Source organism: Sciurus carolinensis, unplaced genomic scaffold, assembly GCF_902686445.1.
Source record: "Sciurus carolinensis unplaced genomic scaffold, mSciCar1.2, whole genome shotgun sequence".
Taxonomy (NCBI): Eukaryota; Metazoa; Chordata; class Mammalia; order Rodentia; family Sciuridae; genus Sciurus; species Sciurus carolinensis.
The window spans coordinates 228,942-249,475 of NW_025920154.1; the positions used below are offsets into that span (position 1 = coordinate 228,942).

Genomic DNA, 20,534 nt, shown 5'->3' on the forward strand with positions numbered 1-20,534 from the left:
CAAAGGGTAACAAACCATATACATGAAGATTCTTTTTATATAATTTTTAGTTGTAGATGAACACAGTATCTTTCTTTTATTTACTTATTTTTTATGTGGTACCGAGGATTGAACTCAGAGCCCCACACTGAGCCACAACCCCAGCCCCCATGAATATTTTTTTAAAAGAACTCTTTAAATATCATACAAAAGTTTATGAATGGGGCTGGGGGTGTAGCTCAGTGGCAGAAGGCCTGCTTAGCATGCATAAGGTCCTGGGTTTAATCACAAGCATTAAAAAAACAAAAGAACAACAACAACAAAAAACCTTTATGATCATTTTGCTATTTTATCTTTTTTTGGGGGGAGGGGTACCAGAGTTTGAACCTAAGGGTGCTTAACCACTGAGTCACATCCCCAGTCCTTTTTATTTTTTATTTTGAGACAGGCTGAGGTTGGCTTTGAACTTGTGATCCTCCTGCTTCAGCCTCCAGAGCAACTGTGATCACAGGAGGGCATAACCATGCCTGGCTTGCTATCTTAAACTGTTTTTATTTTTCACTTAATTTTTTTGGTGCTAGGAATTGAACCCAGTGCCCCATGCATCCTAAGCAAGCCTTACTTTACCACTGAGCTACATTCCCCAGTCCTGAAAACTGTTAATAGGAATCTTGTTTTGTAGTTTGTTTTCTCCAACTGATCTAAATTAGCAGTTACAAACTAGTTCTTACTGACCCCTTTTTAGAAGCACAGCTTTACCAGCCATTGGTGGTTACCAACTTGTCAACATTCATAGATTTTGCCTAACAATTTGGATTATGGCTTCTTAAAAAAAAATGGAGTTCTAAAACTATTATTATACCTACATAGCAACAAAGGCCTGAAGCAGAGCAGCAACTAACACTTTATCCTATGGCCATCATCTCTACCACTCTCCATTGTCTTCTAAATACTAAAGTCAAGTGTCAGTTGTCATTTAGCTTCCCAGTTTGGGAGTTTGTGATCCCTAATCTAAACAAAGACCTTATATCTTTCTTATTACTGCTGAAAAATTCAATGTAATCATTTATGATTAATTTTTACTAACTGAAAAGGTAAAAATCATGATAGTGACCCTACAGTTGAATATTAGTTCATGCTGTATAAACCAAAGTGAAACAATTCGGGGGAAAAAAATCATGTGTCTAACTCCTACAGACAGAAAACAAATTATTTTCATTTTATTTACAATTAAAAATTATTTCCATCTACTGGTAAACAGAATGTAGTAATTACTTCTTATAACCATAATTACATGTCAGCACAAAATGAGAGAATGCTGTTTTCATTCAAATTTTTGAATGGACATGAGAACTGCTTTATTATTTGTTTTATATTTAAGCCATCTAGAACCCTCCTAATACTTGCACAAAGAAAGCCCTTACCCATTTGTAGTTTCTATGTATTAAACCATATTTTACAAAGCTGGAAGAAAACAAAAGACAAGGTGCATACTGAAACAGACCTAGAAAAGCAGATTCTACTTCTTCCTATCTCGAGTGTATATAAGGCTTTTGAGTCAGAAACTACGTCAAGTACCTTCCAATTTTAAAATTCTCTGTACTTATTCAGATCTTCTTCTTTTCTCCAAATAAAGTAATTCATCGAGCTGAACTGCTTTTCCTGCAGATGGGAAAGTTAAGAGTATTTGCATTCCATTTCACTTTTATTATCACTTTTAACAGCTAATAAAATATCAACATATAAGATGATTGCTAGAAACAGGTATTCCCTTTAAACCAGGCAAAACAAATTCATTCTTCAAAATCTTTCAAAACAGAGACCAGATAGACCAATTATTTAGTAGGACAGAGATAAATCTCAATATTTCCTTCCAGTCAACTTGTCCAAGTATTCTCAAATTTACAGGTTTTAAAGTACAGTATCACCACCAAATATTAGTAGGTATCATGTAAAATGGCACTACTATCACGACTGTTCCATATTTGCAATTCCTACTCAAGTGCAAAGATGCAACTCAACTTCATTTCCAACTGAAATCCTGTTTCTGTTTAAACCTTATGGCAAATAAAATAGGATGTCCTCTTAAAAGTCCACTAAATTCCTAATGCACACAATAATCTACAACACAAAAATAACTTTTTTCAAAAGCAAAACATTAGAAATAAAAATGAAAGTACAAAATCCTACTAAATTGGTAAAAGTTCATGGAAAACCTACACCTACACCTTGAGTTTCATTCTGTTAAGAGTATAATGTACACTGACTGGAAGGGAATTAGATATGGTTTATACTTTAACTGTGCTTTACCTGTTATTAACAGTATTGTCTGATAAAACTTTGTGAAAAATCCTAAGTGTTCTTTACCTGTCCTGTTCAATACAATAATCAACAGCTATTGTGGCTACTGAGCTTTTGAGATATGAATAGCATAACTATGGAACACAACTTATTTGTTAAATTTAACTTGCCACGTGTGGTTAGTGGTTAACATACTGTATATCTAATTTGAATAAAAAGTATAAACTTTAAACAGTTTTTCAAAATATCATGACCTGATGTTACTAACGCCAGTTAAAGTTCTCCTGATACGAAATAATACACAGGGCCAATCATCACTCTAAACATAAAATCACTTTGGAATTAACTGGATTCAGAATTTAAGGTACGCTATTTGCTAAGAGTCCCCCATTGTTTTTGTAAAAAGGGGTACTCACTTTTGAAAGTTTCCCACTGCATGCAAGCTACTTTCCCTTCAAATCTCTTCAATATCTTCTGTTCAGAAAAACAAATAGCAAAAATAAGTTCTCGGCACTATTAAGTTCCCGTGACTCGGTAAATTTCACGTTCATTTCTTATTTCCTTAAAAGTCAGATACAAATATCTGAAAACGTCTGCACCTCTTCCCAGGTTTTTAGGTATACAACTCTCTCAGGTATAGTTTCGATCTCATTCCTAGACACAAAGTATTTTTTCAGTTCCCAAGTGTCAGAGTCTCTGGCACGTCGGGTATTTGACCAGCTCTTCCTAAGTCAAGAAAACTAACCGAGATGGTGCACAAAATGTCAAACGAAAACAAGTCTGAGGACTTGCACACCTGAGTAACAACGAATCCCTAGCAGAATCAACCAGGCTTTTTTTGTTTTTTGGTTCCCCCTCCCCCACACACACCACCACCACCTTTACCGGAGGAGACTATGTGCCTCCAGCTGTACCACGAAGCAAACAGGAGAGCAAGGTGGTGACCCCAGGTCACGGTCGCCAGCACATCTCCAGTCCGGCAGCGGAAGGCCACCGGTTTGGCAGGAAAGAAGAAGCGCCTACCCGGCAGCGCGCCCAACGCGAGCGCAGCTCAGCGCGGAACCCGCCCCTCTCCGCGGGGCAGCTAGAACCTGGGCGGCACGTGGGCTCCCCGGGCGCGAGCTACACTGAAAAGGAAGCCGTCCGCAGCCTCGCGCCCGGCCCGGCCAGGGACCCCGCTTCCCTCGCAGCAAGACCGCCAAGCGAACGCCCTGGCGCTCGCACAGCTGGCCCGCCCTCTTTCCCTTCCTCCCCAGCAGCGCGATCCCGCCCTGCCGCCCCTCATCTACCTGGTCGCGAAGTTTGAGAAACGCCATGGCGGTCACCTCAGCGCCCACTCCAGCCTCCGTCCACCCGACTGCTCCGGCCCCAGTAGCTTCCGCCGCTGCCTGATGCCTGCGGGTCGGCTAACGTCAGCGCTAAAGAGACCTCGGGGCAGGGGGCGGCACCGCCTCCCGAACACCGTCACCGAGGGAGGAGCTTAGCCGCCCCGCCTCCTCCTCTGAGGACTCCCCGCCCTCTTCCTTCCTTTCTCTCTGTCGCCCCCACGCCGTGCAGCGCGCTCCCGCCCCCGGGCTGTGGAGACTCAAGAGTCGAAGCTCCACACAAAGGCGGTGGCGGCGGCTGCAGCGGAGGGGACCTGGAGGTCGCCCCGCCCGCGCTCTCGGGGCCCACCTACCTCACTCCGGCCACCTGCCCGGCTGCCCACCTGCCGGTCTAAGATGGCGGTGGCGAAAGAGACCAAGCAAGCGGCAGCCCCGAGCGGAAAGCGCCGGAGAGACCACCGCTGCCCGGCTTCGGATTCCCTGACCCTAGTGCAGCTCGCGGCGAGGCCATTGCTTCCTGCCAGGAGCGGACTGAAGGAGATGCGGCTACACGTTCTGCTCGACCTCCTCTTTTGCCGTTGCTGCTATCTTGAGTGTGGCAGGGTCCGCTGACTCTCACACCTTTCTTGTTTCAGACCCCCTCCCCTTCCTTCCGTTCTTTCCTGCTGTCCCCTGCGTTTTTGAGGAGAGGGGAAACAGCTTTGCTGCCCCCCGGGTTGGGGACTGAGGGAGAAGTAAATTCACAAATGCCCTCGCTTCAGTTTCCCCGGAGTACACCTGCAGGGTCCGAAGGACCCGGTTGGGCGCGCTTGGGGACACGGGGCTGATTTGGAATCTAGGGGCTCCGGCTCAGCCGCGGACCCGGGGGCGGAGTCCTGGTGACGTAGGCTTAACGTAGTGGGGACCTCGGTCCTAGCCTCCGCGGGTCTCTACGGCCTCAAGCCAGCCACTTGCCCTCCCTGGACCTGTGTCGCTAGGGTGCCAGGGTGTATCCCCGCCTTGCCCCCGTGTCTATGCTACGTGCATGATCCTCCCGTTACAAGCCCGCAGTGGTCGTACGTGCTCCTGAGTAGAAGACAGCAGTGGGTGGGGGATGAAGATGGCTTAAGGCAGAGTTAGGAAATTCCATCCTAAATGCATCGGAGGGGCTTTAGTTAGAGTCCTTGGGCCTCAGGGAGGCTGGGATGTAGCTCAGTGTCGAGCGCTTGCCAAGCATGAGCAAGGCTCCGGGTGCCATCCCCAGCGCCGCAGAAACACTCGAGGCAGCCTCACTGAGGCCTCAAAGCCTAGCAAGAGCACAAGAGCTGGGCAGTTGTTGGGTACCCCTTGCCCAACAATTGGAATAGGTGCCCCATCCCTCGGGCCTGCTAAGTGAGCCCAGTGCCAGGGGTAGCTTGAAAGGACAAGTTTGACCTGTGCTGTTAGACTAGCGCTTTTGTAGAACCAGTCAACCAAAGCTCAAGTGCCCCAGCTGGACAGCCTCTGATGCCTGTGACATTGGCTGCCTGCAGATTGGGGCCCTGGCCAGGGAGGTCCAGAAAAAACGGAGGTAAATAGTATCAAGAGTAACTAGGGATCTCAGCAGTCTGGTTTCAGATCCCTGTCCTTCCATACAAGATGTGACCCTGAAGAATTTAACCTTAAACTTTCATTTTCTCAGTGTAAAATAATAAATCGCCCACCTCCTTAAGGTTTGGAGAACCCACTGAGGCGATGCCGGTGATGTACTCAGCACAGCCCCCTACACTTAGTGCTTGGTAAATGTTAGCTGTAATCTCAGGTTTGCGAGGCTTGCTCCAAGTAGGTCTGATCAGCTCTGCGAGCACAGCAGTGCAGCAGTTCCTGTCCTCACCTTTTGATGGAAGATGATAGGAAGCCACGTGCCCTGGGCAATACCACAAACCAGAATAGGAGGACCAGGTGGCATGCCTTGCCTAGGACATGGGGTTGTAGTCACTGCAGGTCTACAGAGTGCCCAGATTTACAAGCCCAAGGACTAGTTCTTACACAAAGGTGTAAGAACCATCAGTGATTGTTACCTGGTCTTTTATGTTTTCTTGTTTATTGTTAATTGGTAGCCAAGGCACCATGCATCCCAAGTACCTATTCCCAATTTACCAGAAGTTCTGTGAGGACTTACAACTTCAGACTCTGTGCAGGAGGAAACTGAGGCTAGGAGGGCAGGGATGAAATAATTGTTCATGATCAAATAACCATGAAGTAACAACTGGAGTTTTAAACCCAGTGTTCTCAGTATCAGAATCATCAAACTCACTGACTTGCCTCCTGTGGGGAATGGAATCTGAACTCTGGATAAGCAGCTTCTCTGACTTCACACAGCAGCCATGAACCTTACCACTTCAGTATCACAGGTGTCCTCTAACCAGAGTGTTCAACACTATTCTTCATGTTTCTGTTTTTTTGTGGTTCTGAGGACTGAACCCAGGCCCTGGGCCTGCTGTTCATCTTAATCTGCCTCCCCTTCTGATGCATTCCTTATCTCTTCCCTCTACCCATTTTTCACATAGAGTCAAAAATCAACCACCTTGCTCCATCTTCATTTCCACTACAGTAGACAGCATCATTACTTTTTAAACCTTTTAATAACAGCACACATGAGCTGGGCATGCTTGCATGCCCTGTAGTCCTGGCTAGTGGGGAGGCTGAGGCAAGAGGATAGCAAGCCCAGCAGATTCCAGACCAGTCTGAGCAGCATAATGAGACCCTGTCTCCAAAAAAAAAAGGTACAGAAAAGTATACAAAATAAATGTGAAGCTTAATAATGGTTAAAAAAAAAAAAAAAAAAGACTGTGCATTCCTTTAGTTTGTTATTTTATGGCCTTCATCTACCCAGTGAATCTTAAATATGGTCTTTTAATGTTATCCCAGATTTCTTGAATATTCTGTTCAGTCTCTTAACATCTCTATGGTCAACTTTATTTTCAACATTACATACTTTTGTCTTCAAGGTCTGAAAATCAATATTCAGAGTGGTCTAATCTATTGATGATGTTTTCCATTGAATTTTTACTTTGGTGTATTGATTTTTTTATTTTAAGGATTTCTGTTTGGTTCTTTTTCAGAATCTCTATCTCTTTTATTACAGTGACCTTTCACTTCCTGTATTTTCTTTGATTTTACTCCTTACATCTTTTACCTCACAGAACAGTATAACTATGAACTTTCTAAATTCCATCTCCAACATTTCCTCCACTGTGTTGTCAATGAAATCTATTGTTGAAGCATTATGGGCTGTTTGGGATGGTTTCTTCCCTTGCTTTTCCATTGCTTTTTCATCTTTTGGTATACTTTTTTTTAAGTGAAGGACTACTTTGTGAGTTTCCTTTTCTTAAGAGCCCTGGGTTGCATGAATATCCAGATAATGATATTTTAAGTCAATGTGTGTCCTCTGCTGATCCCAATATTAGCAACACTATAAGAGATGCCACTGTGCCCTATTTACTATAATCACTTCTGAGCCAAGCCTCATTCTATTCAACTTTATACAAAACAAAAACTTGATGCAATTATTCTCTGTGGTTCCTCAAATTCAGGTGTAAATCTATAAGAAAATTCTAAAATAGGTCAAAATATTAAGTTTAGTAAATGTTAAATTTAGTAAATGTACTGTAACCTTACATGAGGGCTAGAAGGGGGCAGGAAGAAAGATTGGGCAAATAGGAGAGGAAGAAAAAAGAGAAAGAAAAAAATCTGTAAAAGGAAGAATAATGTACATTAAATTAAGGAGTTATTTATATGTTCAAAGTTGACAATAAAGTTGTTTAGAGTATACCATGTCAAGGTGAAGAAAATTCTTGTTGAATCTTGGTTTGGATTTCCTTGGAGTTTGGACTTTAAGCAGCTCTCCATCAGTTTTGGGCTGTGGCTCTCTCCTGAGCTGCAGGGCACAGAAGCCAATTCCTTAGCTATTCTGAATCTCCTACCAGCAGCTTCTGGTTTGTCATATCAGGGCCTGCAGCTGATTCCTCAGAGTGTGCAGTGTTGTGATCTGGCTGTTTCCACTGTGTGTAGTAGTTCAGGATGTAGCCTCTGAAGTGTCCCTGTGATTGCTGTGGGTCACTGTTTACCTGCTCCCCTCTTTGGGATCTTTTTCACAGTAGTGAAGATCCTGGCAGCTGTCTATAAGCACAAGAATGCTTGTGGGTTTTCCATGGGCATTCTGTGGTGCAGAAGTATTCCCACAGCTGATACTACTCTCTGAGATATTGTAGTGAAGGGTCTCAGGTGGTTCAACTGGACCGTAATTTCCACTGCCCCCAGGTTGCATTGATTTCTTCTGTTAACTTCTGTTAAATTTGATGCAAGATCCCACAACTTGCCAGTTGTTGTTCACCTTGTGCACCTGTTAACACTAGCATCAGACCCTTTCTGCTGTACATAGGTCTCTGTCACTGGATATTCAGGCAGCTTCCCTCTGGTATGGCCCCATAATCCCAGGGACTATCCCTTGGCTTCAAAGTGTGTTTCTTCACAATGTAAGTGCTGTGCCTAGTAAATCTGCTTTCCTTTGGGGCCAAGTCTGCTTCATTGTTGCCTCTTTCTGAGTCCAGCAAGCTAAAGGAGGCTGCAGAGGACTTCCCACCCTTGCCTGGGTCTGGGTCGCAGAGTCTGAGGAAGGGTTAGGCGTACTTCCCCACCCAGGTCCCCACCAGCTTGTTTGTTCCCCTTGATTTCAGTGAGAGGGGAGAGAAGGATTTCAGTGATTTTTTTTCTGGACAGTAGTGGTCCTTCTAGAAATTCTTTCTGGTCCCTTCTTAAGGGGTGCCTCTGGAGGGGACTTCCCTCTGATTTAATTTGTACCTGTCTGGGCATGGAAAGATGCTGTGCTGATATAAGTGGATGACTGGTCAGCTGGGGGCTTCACAAGATGGTTGTGGACTCCCAGCTCCGTATTCTTTTCATGATTTGATTTTAAGTTGTTTGCACTCCTTTGAAGGCCTTTCTATACCATCAAGCTTTAAATTTTATCTGTCTGTTCAACTGTTTTTAAGTGAGTGAACTTAAAGGAATGTTCCCTCTCCTCGCCCTCTGTTGTCCCTTCCCCCTTTTCATCTACAGGTTTGGTTCCAGATTAGGGAACTCTTGAGTTTGTTTTCTTCTCTGGTAACCACTCTTCCAGTCTCTCCAGATCTCAGACTGTATCAGGTCTTAGAACATTTATTTTGTCACCTACCTCTCAATTCTGCTTTTCCTTTGCTGCTTTCTGTGTTGTGATGAAATCAGAACTCACTGTCCAGCTTGCTTCCACCATCTTCCAAATTCCTCACTATTCTAAATTTACAGGGAAGATTACATACAAGGTACATAATGATGAACTAAGTCAATTTTGAAAAAAGGAGTACATCTCTGGGAGTAGTAATCAGATGTTTTGCAGTTACATTTATAAGACTCATATAGTACTGGCTTAAAACAAAGATACATATTAAAGGAAAACAGAAACCACAGAAACAGATTAAACTATATACAGGTATGACATAAAAGTGGTAGTAAAAATCATTGACCAAAAGACTAGGCTGAGCATGTCTGACCTGTAATCCTAGCAACTTTGAAGGCTGGGGCAGGAGAATCATATGTTTGAGGCCAGCCTCAACAAATTAGCCAGAACCTGTCTCAAAATAAAAAATAAGAAGGGTTGGAGATAAAGCTCAATGGCAAAAGGTCCTTGGGTTCAATCCGCTGTACAAAAAAAAAAAAAAAAAAAAATCCATTAATTTGGTTTTCTATATGGAGAAAAAAACTATATTTCTACATTACAATCATACACTAGAGGACTCTAGTTTAAAAAGCTTAAATGTAAAGGGCCAAGTGATAAAATAAACAGAAGATGATAGAAGGAAGATTTTTTTGTGATTTAGGAGCAACATTTTTTTAAATGAGAGGAAAACAGTACAAACAATATCTTAGATACAGATTTTATAATATGAAATTTGCATCTGGAATTCAGATATTAAGATGGAATATATATGAAATGTAGGGGAAAGGCAACATCTAATTAGTAAGTGTTGCGTAGAAGAAGAATATCATATGAAGGTATTTAAGTAGTAAAATCTATCTTAGATATGTATCTGATTATATGAAAATATTTCTGTTCAACCAACCATACTATAAAATTTAAAAAGTATAAATATCAGAGGAAACTATTTGCTATTTAAAACCAATTCTGTATGTTGAGATTACTAAGAAGTGAATCTACTCCAAATCCTTTTAACAGGAAGATATTTACTATAGGATGTGACTTGGTTTACAGAATCTTGGAAAACTTGAATAAAAGGGTTCTAAAATCTTTTTAGATATTATTCACAAAGCCATAAGGTAGGACCAGGATATCAAAGAAGCAGTCACCACCTCTATGATCTAAAGTCCCAGGCTGTAAAAGCACACTTCTGCTGCCAGGATCAGGAAGCCTCATTGCTACCCCTAGATGTTACCTCTGGATGCAGCTGACTTCAGACCCATTGCTGTGCCTGCACCAGTCACATCAGAAAGACTGGCACACCATACCTACCCTGGATCTTCATTAAGTTAGGACCTGGGCACTAGACCCCTGCTAACACTGCCCCAGAAGAGTTAGAGAGGTCCTCTACTCTACTTGCAAGTAGAAACAATGAACATTAAGTCTGACTGAGACCTTCCAAATGTGTCACAGAATCAAACCTAAATTTCATCTGAAAGACAACCTGGAAGGGACTCAGAAAAGTCACTTTAGATTCCTAGCTTCTAATAAAAGAAAAGAAGACCAGAAGGAGGCTTTGCAACAATCTATCATATATTCTCAACATTAGTAACAGAAAAATATCCAGAATATACTAGGAAACCCTGTAAATAAAAAGAAAAATCAGGAAATACTACATAAAAGTGTAAAGTTATATGAACAGGCAATTCATAAAAGGGTAAACCCAAATGGCTAAAGGCATGCAAAGGTTTTCTCAAAGGCATTGGTCATCAGATAAATACATAGTCAAAAGTAAAACAATGAGTGACTACTTTTCCCCATTGGATTAGTGGAAATTAAATAACAGCAATTTACTTTGTCTGTGGATTATAAAGTAGAGAAGGCAATCTGAAAGGAACCCAACAGACTTAGACAAATTGAGTAAGGCCATTATTGTATGGCCAAGTAATCTTACTTTGTAATACATGTCAGAGAAATTTCCACATAGAACTCAATGTGGGAATATTCATCAGAGTGTTTTCTGTGTTGACCTGAGAAATCAGGGAATATAGATGGTTATCAATGTGAAAACATTTGAATAAAATCTAGGGAATTCTCCCAGGGCCACTACATTGCAAAACTGTAGGGGAATGTTAAGCACATGCAATAAAAGGTGGATAGTGCCCTCTGGTGCTGTACAACTCAGCAAAACTTTCACCCTTTGGAATACTACATAGCACTAAGAAGCAAAAAAACCCAAAAACTAGATAGGAATTCACCCAGAAAAAAATTAGTAGTATTTTTTCCAAAGCCAGTTGAGTTTTAAAAAAATGATGTCTATGAGTATTTATATAAACTAACCACACACAGAAATACTATACACCTTACAAAAATACATATACTTTCAAGAATACCAAACACATAAAAGCATGTGTTCACAAGGCATGTTAGAATGGGAAATGAAAACAACAGTAACAAAATGAAGAGTTCTGTAAGAACTGATAATGTGAATTTGTTATGAAATGAAGAATTGGCAAAATAGATTTTTAAAATATCTTTATTTTATTTATGTGGTGCTGAGGATCGAACCCAGTTCCCCACGCATGTGAGGCAAACACTCTACCACTGAGCCACAAACTCAACCTGATTTTTTTTTTTACTGAAAATAGTGTTCATGATATCTAAAACTACCTGAAAGATTATATCTGAAGAATGACCAATTAACACATTTAGGACAAGATGAAGGGTAGTGGAGACTGAGCAAGGAAGGGACATAGTGCAGAGCATTAAATATTAATGTATACTCAACTATGTATAATATTTTATGACACATAATATGCAATATAATTATTTACATATTATCAAATTAATCCTGATGCTGACTCGATTTGAGGGTGGCCTCAAACTTGTAATTCTCTTGCAACAGCCTCCCAAGTTGGCTGCCTGGCTCCAACTGTGCATTTTACATACTTTACTCTTTTGCCTTGTGGAGAATGAACTGGAAAAGAACAAGACTGAGGGCAGGAGAATGATGAAGAGGTTGGTGACAGTGATCTGAACAATTGCAGTAAAAGACAATGCAAGTAAGATGTAATACAACAGAAATTAGAAGAGGTTTTGAAGAGATATTTAAAGTATAAAGATTAATTGAGTATGAGGTATGAGGAGAATGAAGGAATCAGGAAATATGGTAAGACTGTGCAATAATGTCCTCACTGAGAGACACAGGAGGAGGGTATTTAGAAGATGGGGAAAATAAGTGTGGTTTTAGACAAAGTGAATTCTCTAGATCTGCAACATATAAGTGATTCCAAGAAGAAAGTTATCAAGTAGGGATACAGATTAGCAGCCTACTGGTAACTGAATATGGTAAGGAAACCAAGAGGAGACTTACGAAAGGAAATTGGGAACTGAACCTTAGGGGAGTATACTAAAGCTAAACTCAAGGCTACACAACCAGTCTTTATTATCTCAAAGTAGATGATAGCAGAAATGATCTGTGAATTTTCAAATGAGGCACCTCAGAGAAATATTCCAAGTCATAAATTAAAGGTTTCTGGAGATCACTCATTTGATCACATTTTCAACCCAGTCATGTTTCCTCACCTAAATCATGGAAGTTTTTATTCTACCTTCTTTGCCTTCATTTCCCAAAATATTGGGCACAACAGAGTCAATACACTTTTGGACTTTTCTAAAAAACAGAATAGAAGGATACCCAACTGTTGAGGGCCATCTTGGACAAGATGTCACCTGGCAGTGAGCCAAAGGGTACTGGCTACCAAAACAAGGAAGTACCCAAAAAGCCTACTTGCTTACTAGTTCCTTGGAGACTTATGACGTGTTAACGCCAGACTCAAGGATTGGCTATCTAATATCATGCCGCACGTGGACAGCTTGTGATTTATATAGTGTTATGCTGGCAATCCTCTGCATGCTCTCCTGCATGAGTGAAAGCTTTGCTATAATTGGCTGATAAGCTAGGAGTCGGGGGAAGGAGAGAGGGAGAGAGAAGAAGAATGAAGATAGGAAGAGAACAAAGGAGACAGAGAAACAGGGAGGATGCAATAAATCTCGTCAACTAAAGATTGGTGGTGTTGCCTTTCTCCGCGCTGGTTCCACTGGACGGAACACCCAAAACCCTCATATCCTACATCCTCATATAAACTGCCAGGATACTCACCAAACATTTTATACCCTCAAAACCATTTAACCAAAATAGCACTGCAAGGACAGTATGATATAATTGGTTTGTAGAATATCTTTGTAGCTGTAAAATGTAACACCATCCAGAGAGCTGATATAACTTAGCTTCTCGAAGCAGGCAAGCATTGGTCTACAGGAAAAAGAGGGGTCTACAAATACATAGGTTTAAAAATGGGTTACAAAAGAATATTCCTACTATTGTTCCATTTCTTCTATTTTTTTTCAGATAAAATATTATAGGTTTATTTAAAACTTAATTCTCACCTTGAGTATGCAAAATACAAACTCCACAAAATGTTCATTTTTTTTTACTTTGTAGTTTACAAATATACAAAATAGAAGTTTGCTTAAATTTATGACATTTATTAAGGCAAGGAACTATATAGAAAAAAAACACATTTGTTCTGCTTAAGGCATACTTGGGAATAAACCATTGTACAAATTATTGCACATCTGAAACTACAGTGCACAACAGACTGCATAAAAGTGTAAAAGTAAACCAGGTGTATTTACCTGACTTAGGTCATACATGTAGATCGGAAGACAAAAATAGATTTTCCTTGTCAAAGTATGCAGCAGTTTGAGAACTTTGGCTTCCTCATTTGGTACCTTTAGAACCAAGACTCACTGAGCACCATCGCAGGCTATTAAAACACATTTTCTGTACCTGAATTTCTTCCTCTTCTTCTAACATCATAATAATGGCCTTTAGAAGGCAAAGAGAATACAAGGTGATCTTTATGCTTAATATTGCATGGAAACACAATTCAAGGGAATTCTGGTCTTCCCTCCCCCCACCCCCAACTCTCGGATCTAATTTATACCCTGATATCCAAACTTCCAGTCACCCCCTTGGCATTTTGTAAGTCCAGGTATGTTCAAGTTGGATTTAGAATTGGAATGATAGAAGATCCAGTCGCAGACCCCATCTGTTCTTTGATTTGTCTTTTGCATTCCTCCTTTCTACTGATTATCGCTTTGTTCACAAGCTGACTCATTGGGAACTTGACCATGATTGTAGTGCTTGCCAGCTGGGCTCCTCTCCCGTGGGAAGACGGTGTGAAAGGTTAAAAAAAATATACTGAATTCTCTTCTGGCAGTGTGAGTAGTATCCACTATTTGGGACTTAAAAGTGCCTCTTCATGTGTAAGGCCAGGTAGTCCGACCTGGAAAAGGCCCGGTGGCTCTTCTGGCACTGGAATGGGGTGCCCTGTTGTGTTTGGGGTAGTGCCTGGTCAGTTCGTCAGAGCGCGCAAATTTCCACCCGCAGCCTTCCCAGTCACAGTGGTAGTGTTTCTCACCTGTGTGGTTTCGCAGGTGTGCCTTGAGATGAGAACTCTTTGTGTAGGTTTTGCCGCAGCCGGCATAGTCGCAAGTGTGAGTGGCGGTCCTTTTCCGGGGCCACGACCTTCTTCCCCACTTTGGCTTGGGCTCCTCAGGCAGGCAGGAACCAGGTGGCATGAGCTCTTGGTAGTGAAGCAGCGGGACCTGTGGTTGCATCTGGTCGGGCAGGAAGGGTGGATAGTTGGGTCCCGGATGGGGATGGAATCCTGGGGGAAGCGGCAGGGCAGAGTGACAGTCCCAGCTGCTCAGCAGTTCCTCCGGACCCAGTGTCGGGGTAGTCCTGCTGGGGAGCTGCCGCCCCAGGGAGAAATCGTGTGCGCTAGGCCGGTGCCCATTGCTGAGCGGGGGTCCAGCACCCAAGTGCACCTCTAGGGGTCGACCGACCGTGCTCGAGGAAACCGCCTCCTGCTTGATCTTGGGGCACATGCGAGGTGGCCCACCGCTGTAGGGCGCTACCACCACCGGGTGGCTGCAGTCAGGGCTGCCTTTGCTAACACTGATGACTGACAGGCTGCCTTACTCGCTGCCAGGGGAGCTCAGCGATGCCTTCAGCACAAATTTGCCCATCAGCCCGCCACCTGGCGGCGGCGGTTGCTGCGCGAAATGTACACTGGGTCCAATTCGGCCGCAGGAGCTCGGCCACCAAGTCACCTGAAGGGCTCACATCGTTGATGTCCGTCAGGTTGAAGGGAGCCATGGGAGGGGGTGCAGACTCCCGGCAATAGAGGAGGCCGCGGCTGATGCCACCTGGCGTCACACCCGGGTCGCCCCCCTCCAGGATTGGATAGCTGAAGCTGCAGGTGGAGGGCGCGCTGGCAGGGCTGCTACTTGATCGGGAAGAAGAGGATGAGACTGACACCGACGAGGACACGGTGGGGGCCACCGACTCCTGATGGGACAATGAGTTGGAGAGAATAAAGTCTAGGTCCAGGAGATCGTTGAACTCCTACGTCTCCCTTCCGGGTAGAAGGGCCGGGTTGCTACCACCGCACGCTGGCTCCGCCACTCTCCAGGTCTGTAGCCACGGTCGCCGCCGCCAGGTCGTAGGGGCGACCGGGAAGCACCGTGGGAAGTCGCTTCCTGTGGGACAGCTCCTCCCACAAGGGGTTATTTGGGGCACCTGCTGGACACAGTGTCTTCTCCCTTCCTGCCTGGCCAGACTGAACGTGGAGAAGGACTAGAGCAGCGCGTCGCTGACAACCATGTCAGACTCGCCAGGTGGCTGCCTCATTAATGTGGGGGCCCAGAAGGTCCTCGGGTGCCCGAAGCAGCTGGGGTATCCGAACCCCAAAATCAGAAGGAGGGAAACTCTTAGAAACGGAGCCAAAACCAAAAACCATAAGAAAAAAAAAAAAAAAAAAAAAAAAAAAAAAAACCCAAAAACCAAAAATTGCCCGAGATCCTTCTTCTTTGGATTAAATACATATTGAAGACGTCTTTCTTTAAAAAGTTCCTTTGTATACAAAAGTTTTAGAAAAGTCGTAAACTCTTATAAAAATAGACAATCAGCAAGGCGAGTAAGTAGGTCCGGTGGCCAGGCTGAGTTCTCTTCGACTCAGCAGCGTCCCCCACTGCTGTCGCAGTCGCTGCGACTGTCGTCGTGGGCTCAGGGGCTGTGGGCGGGCGGCGCCGCCAGGTGAGAATGGCCGCTGTGGCGCAGAGCTGCGAGCTGGCTACAGCACAGGGCACAGGGCACAGGGCGGAGTCCTGGGGATTGCGCGAGCACGCGGCCATGGGCGCGGGCCACCGGCGGTTGGGTGAGTGGCTGGGGCTCCATAGGGGAAAGGAGGGGCCGCCACCCGCCACCCGCCACCGCCTCTGTTACCCGCACGCCCGCAGCCGCGCTGATCTCTCCGGCCGGGGAACTCTATTATCTTTTTAAAAGAGAAAACTTGTGCCTTTTTAAAACAACTCAATCACTATTACTGCATTAATAAAATCGTCTTTTGGGGGAACTCTGGAAATGGCAAACTAAGTCATTTCCTGCCATACTAGCTCTCTCCAAGACTGAATGGAACAATAGTTCTGTGGCCGCATGATGAAGTAGAAAGACCACCGGAAAGTGCTAGAGTGCAACTCAGAAAGTTAGCAACCACGTGAAACCCAGAAATACTCGTGTTTAGAGTAAGAGAGTTAATGAAAGAAATAGAGTACACAGAACTGGGCCCAGGACAGCTTGGTGGAATAGGGGAAGCTCACTTCTAAAGAGTTAAAAGAAAGTTTCCCATTAACTTTGAGAAAGGCAGGCTCCACTTCCAAGCAAAACAAATCTGAGCAGAAAAGATACTCAAATACTAATCAGTGAGCTGGTGCAGGAGGAGATGGTCCCCGCGCTGCCCGGTATATTCATTATAAAGTTGGGAAGGGCATCCAGTTTTAAAAGTGCCTTATTGTTTAAGCTTCTATGCAAGAGATCAGAAACTCCTGCAGTTTTCTTTCCTGTTTTTCAACTCTATCTATCTAGTTAGCTAGATATCTAAAATTCAGCAGCCACCTATGCTTTAATTCTCATCGGATCATTAGATCCAGTGACATCGGGAGTCAATCTGGGCTCTCAAGTGAAACTGTGGTAGAGACCTACAGGTCTCTGGGTAGACATAGGAGGTATAGCTGCCAGCTACTCTGGATCTGCAGAGCAGAGAAAGGTGGAAGCCTCTTTCTTTAGAAATGGACAGTCTGAACTCTAATAAGAAGCAATGGCAGTAAGGTGTAGAAGTAAAACAGGTCTGTGTTAGATGGAAAGTTGCTGCCTGCAGCATTTTTTTTTTCTATTAACTTTTTTTCTTGATATCTTTTTAATGTCTTTCCCATTTGTAATCCCCTCTTTTATCTTTCCTCCTCTCCACATTTCTTTCTCTTTTCCCTCACTTCCTTCTTGGTTTTTTTAGTTTTTCTTTTCCTTTTGATCTACATATTTTAATAGTAAGTATTGTTTGACGTGCGGGCAGGGTGGAGCTGCTGCAGTCCGCCAGACTGCTGCGGGCTCTCACTTTGGCTCTTCCCCTTGCAGGTTCGCCTGAGCCACCGGCGCCCGGGGAAGGAAAGCCTTGCAGGGGGGAGACTCCAGCCATGACCAGTCAGCAGCTCCCTTCTTCGACTTCCCGCCTGCCGGCCCGCGGATAACCAGCCGCAGCCCCTGTGAGGAGGAAGAGGCGGTGGCGGCCGAGGAGGCACCGTCCCCTTGGCAGCTTCCCGAACTGGCGGCCTCCACAGGACCCAAGGCGGACTCCTCGCCCGCGTTGTCCCTGCGGGAAGGCGGCCCCCGAGCGCCGCGGTTCTCGGGCCCCCTTGCCGCCACCGCCGCCGCCGCGCAGCTGTCACTGAGGTTGGCCCGCACCAAGGCCCGCTCGTTGGCAGCACTGCCAGTTTGCGGGCGCCGGGGTCATCCAGCGCCTGGTGGAGCACCGGTCCGCGCTGGAGACACGCTGCAGGGCATCGCGCTCAAGTACCGAGTCACGAAAATAAACTGTTGATAGCAGTTTTTCACAAGAGGAGCCTGCGGTGGCTGGCTCCCTCCTCCCAGTCCTCAGGAATCCAAGATAGAGCCGGAGGAAGTGTCAGCCAGAGATTTCCTACAGAGACTTGATTTGCAGATTAAATTATCAACACAGGCAGCCAAGAAACTAAAAGAAGAGTGCAGAGATGAAGAGTCCCTATGTAACATTCCTCTATCATAGTTAGGTGATTAGTGGCATGATTCTAATCTGGATTAAGAGGTGGTTGGACCATAAAGCATCCAGCAACTGAAGATCCAGAAGCATCCCTTTTGGATTCCCATAGCACTCATCTTAAAATCACGATTAAGTCTACCTACTGCAGTTGCACTGAAGTGACTAGTTCCCTCTGGCTTTCTATAATGTTAAGCTTTTATTATGACATGATAGCAAAATTGTATTCTGAAGCTTATTACTTTTGTAGATGATAATAGTTTTTAGACTAGCTTTTGTAAATACTGATGGAGATAAAGCATCAAAGACTATATATTTAAGCTGAAAACAGTGTTTATTTAGCTCCTGATGAAACCCTAATAATGTGAAAAACACGGTGGCTGTTTAAGTGATGCTGACTTTGCTGTGCATTTATAACAAGTGCTATACACACACACACACACATATATATATATATATTTCAATATGTATTACATATTCTGTATTAATACAAAAAACCAAATTTGTCTGCTATTTTATAAAACGAAACTACAAAAGTCTGAGAAAATAAACTATGTTTTCACACACACACAAAAAAATACTGATGTTACTGGTAGTTACACTTTCCTCTCAAAGTAGTTCTGATGATTGAACCAACCACCAAGATTATACCAAGAAGATATATTTGTGCTGAGATACACCCCCAGTTCAGGGTACATGGTGAAAAGATAACTGCTTACTAAAAAGTAGAAGATAAATGAATCCCAACAGATGTGCAAATCTCAACAAAGAATAACTGGAAAATGAGGAAATAGGCCAAAAAAATGACCCCCCAAAAGTTCTTATCTTCCTAATAAGTGAATCCATAGGAACCAAAGTACATGAAATCTCAGGCAAAGAATTCAAAAAATTGATTGTTAAAATGACCAATAAACTCAAAGATGATATGAATAAACAACTGAATCAATTAAAGAAGGCAATACAGAATACAAATTGGAAATCTGAAGCAAGAGATTCTGAAAAAAATAAACAGAACATTTGGTAATGAATAAAACAGTAAATCAGGCAAAAAACTCAGTTGAATCTCACCAATACACTAGATTAAGCAGAAGACCAAATAGTGAGACTTGAAGACAAGGTGTTTGACAGTAATAAAGAAAATAAAAACAAGAATCAGAGTATATAAGAAATCTAGAACAACATTAAAGAGACCTAATTTAAGACTCATAGGTTTGAAGAAGAAAGGAGAGATAGACTATTGAAATAGATAACCTATTCAGTAAAATAATAGCAGAAAATATCCCAAATATTAGGAACAATATGGACATTAATATACTGGAGCATTTCAAACCCCAAATAGACAAAATGAGAAAAGACCCTCTCCCTGATGCATTACAGTTAAAAATACCAAAACTCCAGAATAAAGAATTTCAAAGCTCTAAGAGAGAAGTTCCAAGTCACTTAAAATGGCAAACCAATCAGAATTACAGTAGATTTCTCAGATGAAACTCTAAAGGGTAGGAGAGTTTGGAAAGATATACTTTGAACCTGAAGGAAACTAACTACCAACTTCAACTGGTACATTCAGCAAAGCTATCCTTCAGAACTAAAGTAGAAACGAAAACCTGAGATAAGCATAAGCTAAAGGAATTCATGACCATTATGGCAGCATTTCAAAAGCTACCCAAACAAATAAAAACATTGAAAGTAAAAAGACAGGAATACATACCTATGTATAATAACACTGAATGTAAATTGTTTTAATTTTTCAATTAAAAGATATAAACTGGCAGACTGGACTAAAAAACAAAACCCAACTCTGTTGTCTTCAAGAAACACATATCACTGACAAAGACATTCACAGATTGGAAGCAATAGGATGGAGAACAATATTCCATGACATCTGAATCTGAAAGCAAACAGGAGGGGCTGCTGTCATATCTGACAAAAATGTCTTCAAGCCAAAACTAATCAGAAGAGAGAAGACGGTAAAGGGAACAATCCAACAAGAGGATACAACAATTGTATATATTTATGCACCAATCTTTGGTGCACCTGAATTCATAAACAAACATTACAGCTGGGCACAGTGGCCCATGCCTGTAATCCCAGGAGCTCAGGAGGCTGAGACAGGTGGATGGCGAGTTCAAAGCCAGCCTCAGCAAAAGTGAGGCACTAAGCAACTCAGTGAGACCCTGTCTCTAAATAAATACAAAAAACAGGGCTGGGGATGTGGCTCAGTGGTTGAGTGCCCCTGAGTTCAATCCCCAGTACCAAAAAAGAAAAAAAAAAAAAAAAAGAAAGAAAGAAAGAAAGAAAGAAAGAAAGAAAGAAAGAAAAACCTTTACAGCTGGGTGTGGTGTCACACACCTGTAAGCCTAGCTACTTGGGAGGCTGAGGCAGGAAGACTGCAAGTTTGAGGTCAATGAGGGCAACTTAGTGAGACCCTGTCTCAAAATAAATTCTTATAAAGGGGAACTGGGAATGTAGCTCAGTGCTTGCCTAACACATGTGAACCCCAGGATTAACCTTTCATACTGCCCCAAATAAGAACAACAG

The 20,534-nt window shown here is 43.1% G+C and overlaps 1 long non-coding RNA gene and 1 pseudogene across 2 annotated transcripts in view; both read right to left on the bottom strand.

Annotated features, from left to right (window-relative positions):
- Positions 1-3,724, bottom strand: part of LOC124974559 (uncharacterized) — a 91,055-nt gene extending 87,331 nt beyond the window's left edge. For both annotated transcript variants that reach the window (XR_007106795.1, XR_007106794.1), the window contains exon 1: positions 3,570-3,724. This is a non-coding gene — a long non-coding RNA (uncharacterized LOC124974559). The remainder of the gene's footprint in view (positions 1-3,569) is intronic.
- A 9,048-nt stretch (positions 3,725-12,772) lies between these two features.
- On the bottom strand, positions 12,773-15,559 carry LOC124974551 (Krueppel-like factor 4; annotated as a pseudogene).
- Positions 15,560-20,534: the final 4,975 nt, after the last annotated feature.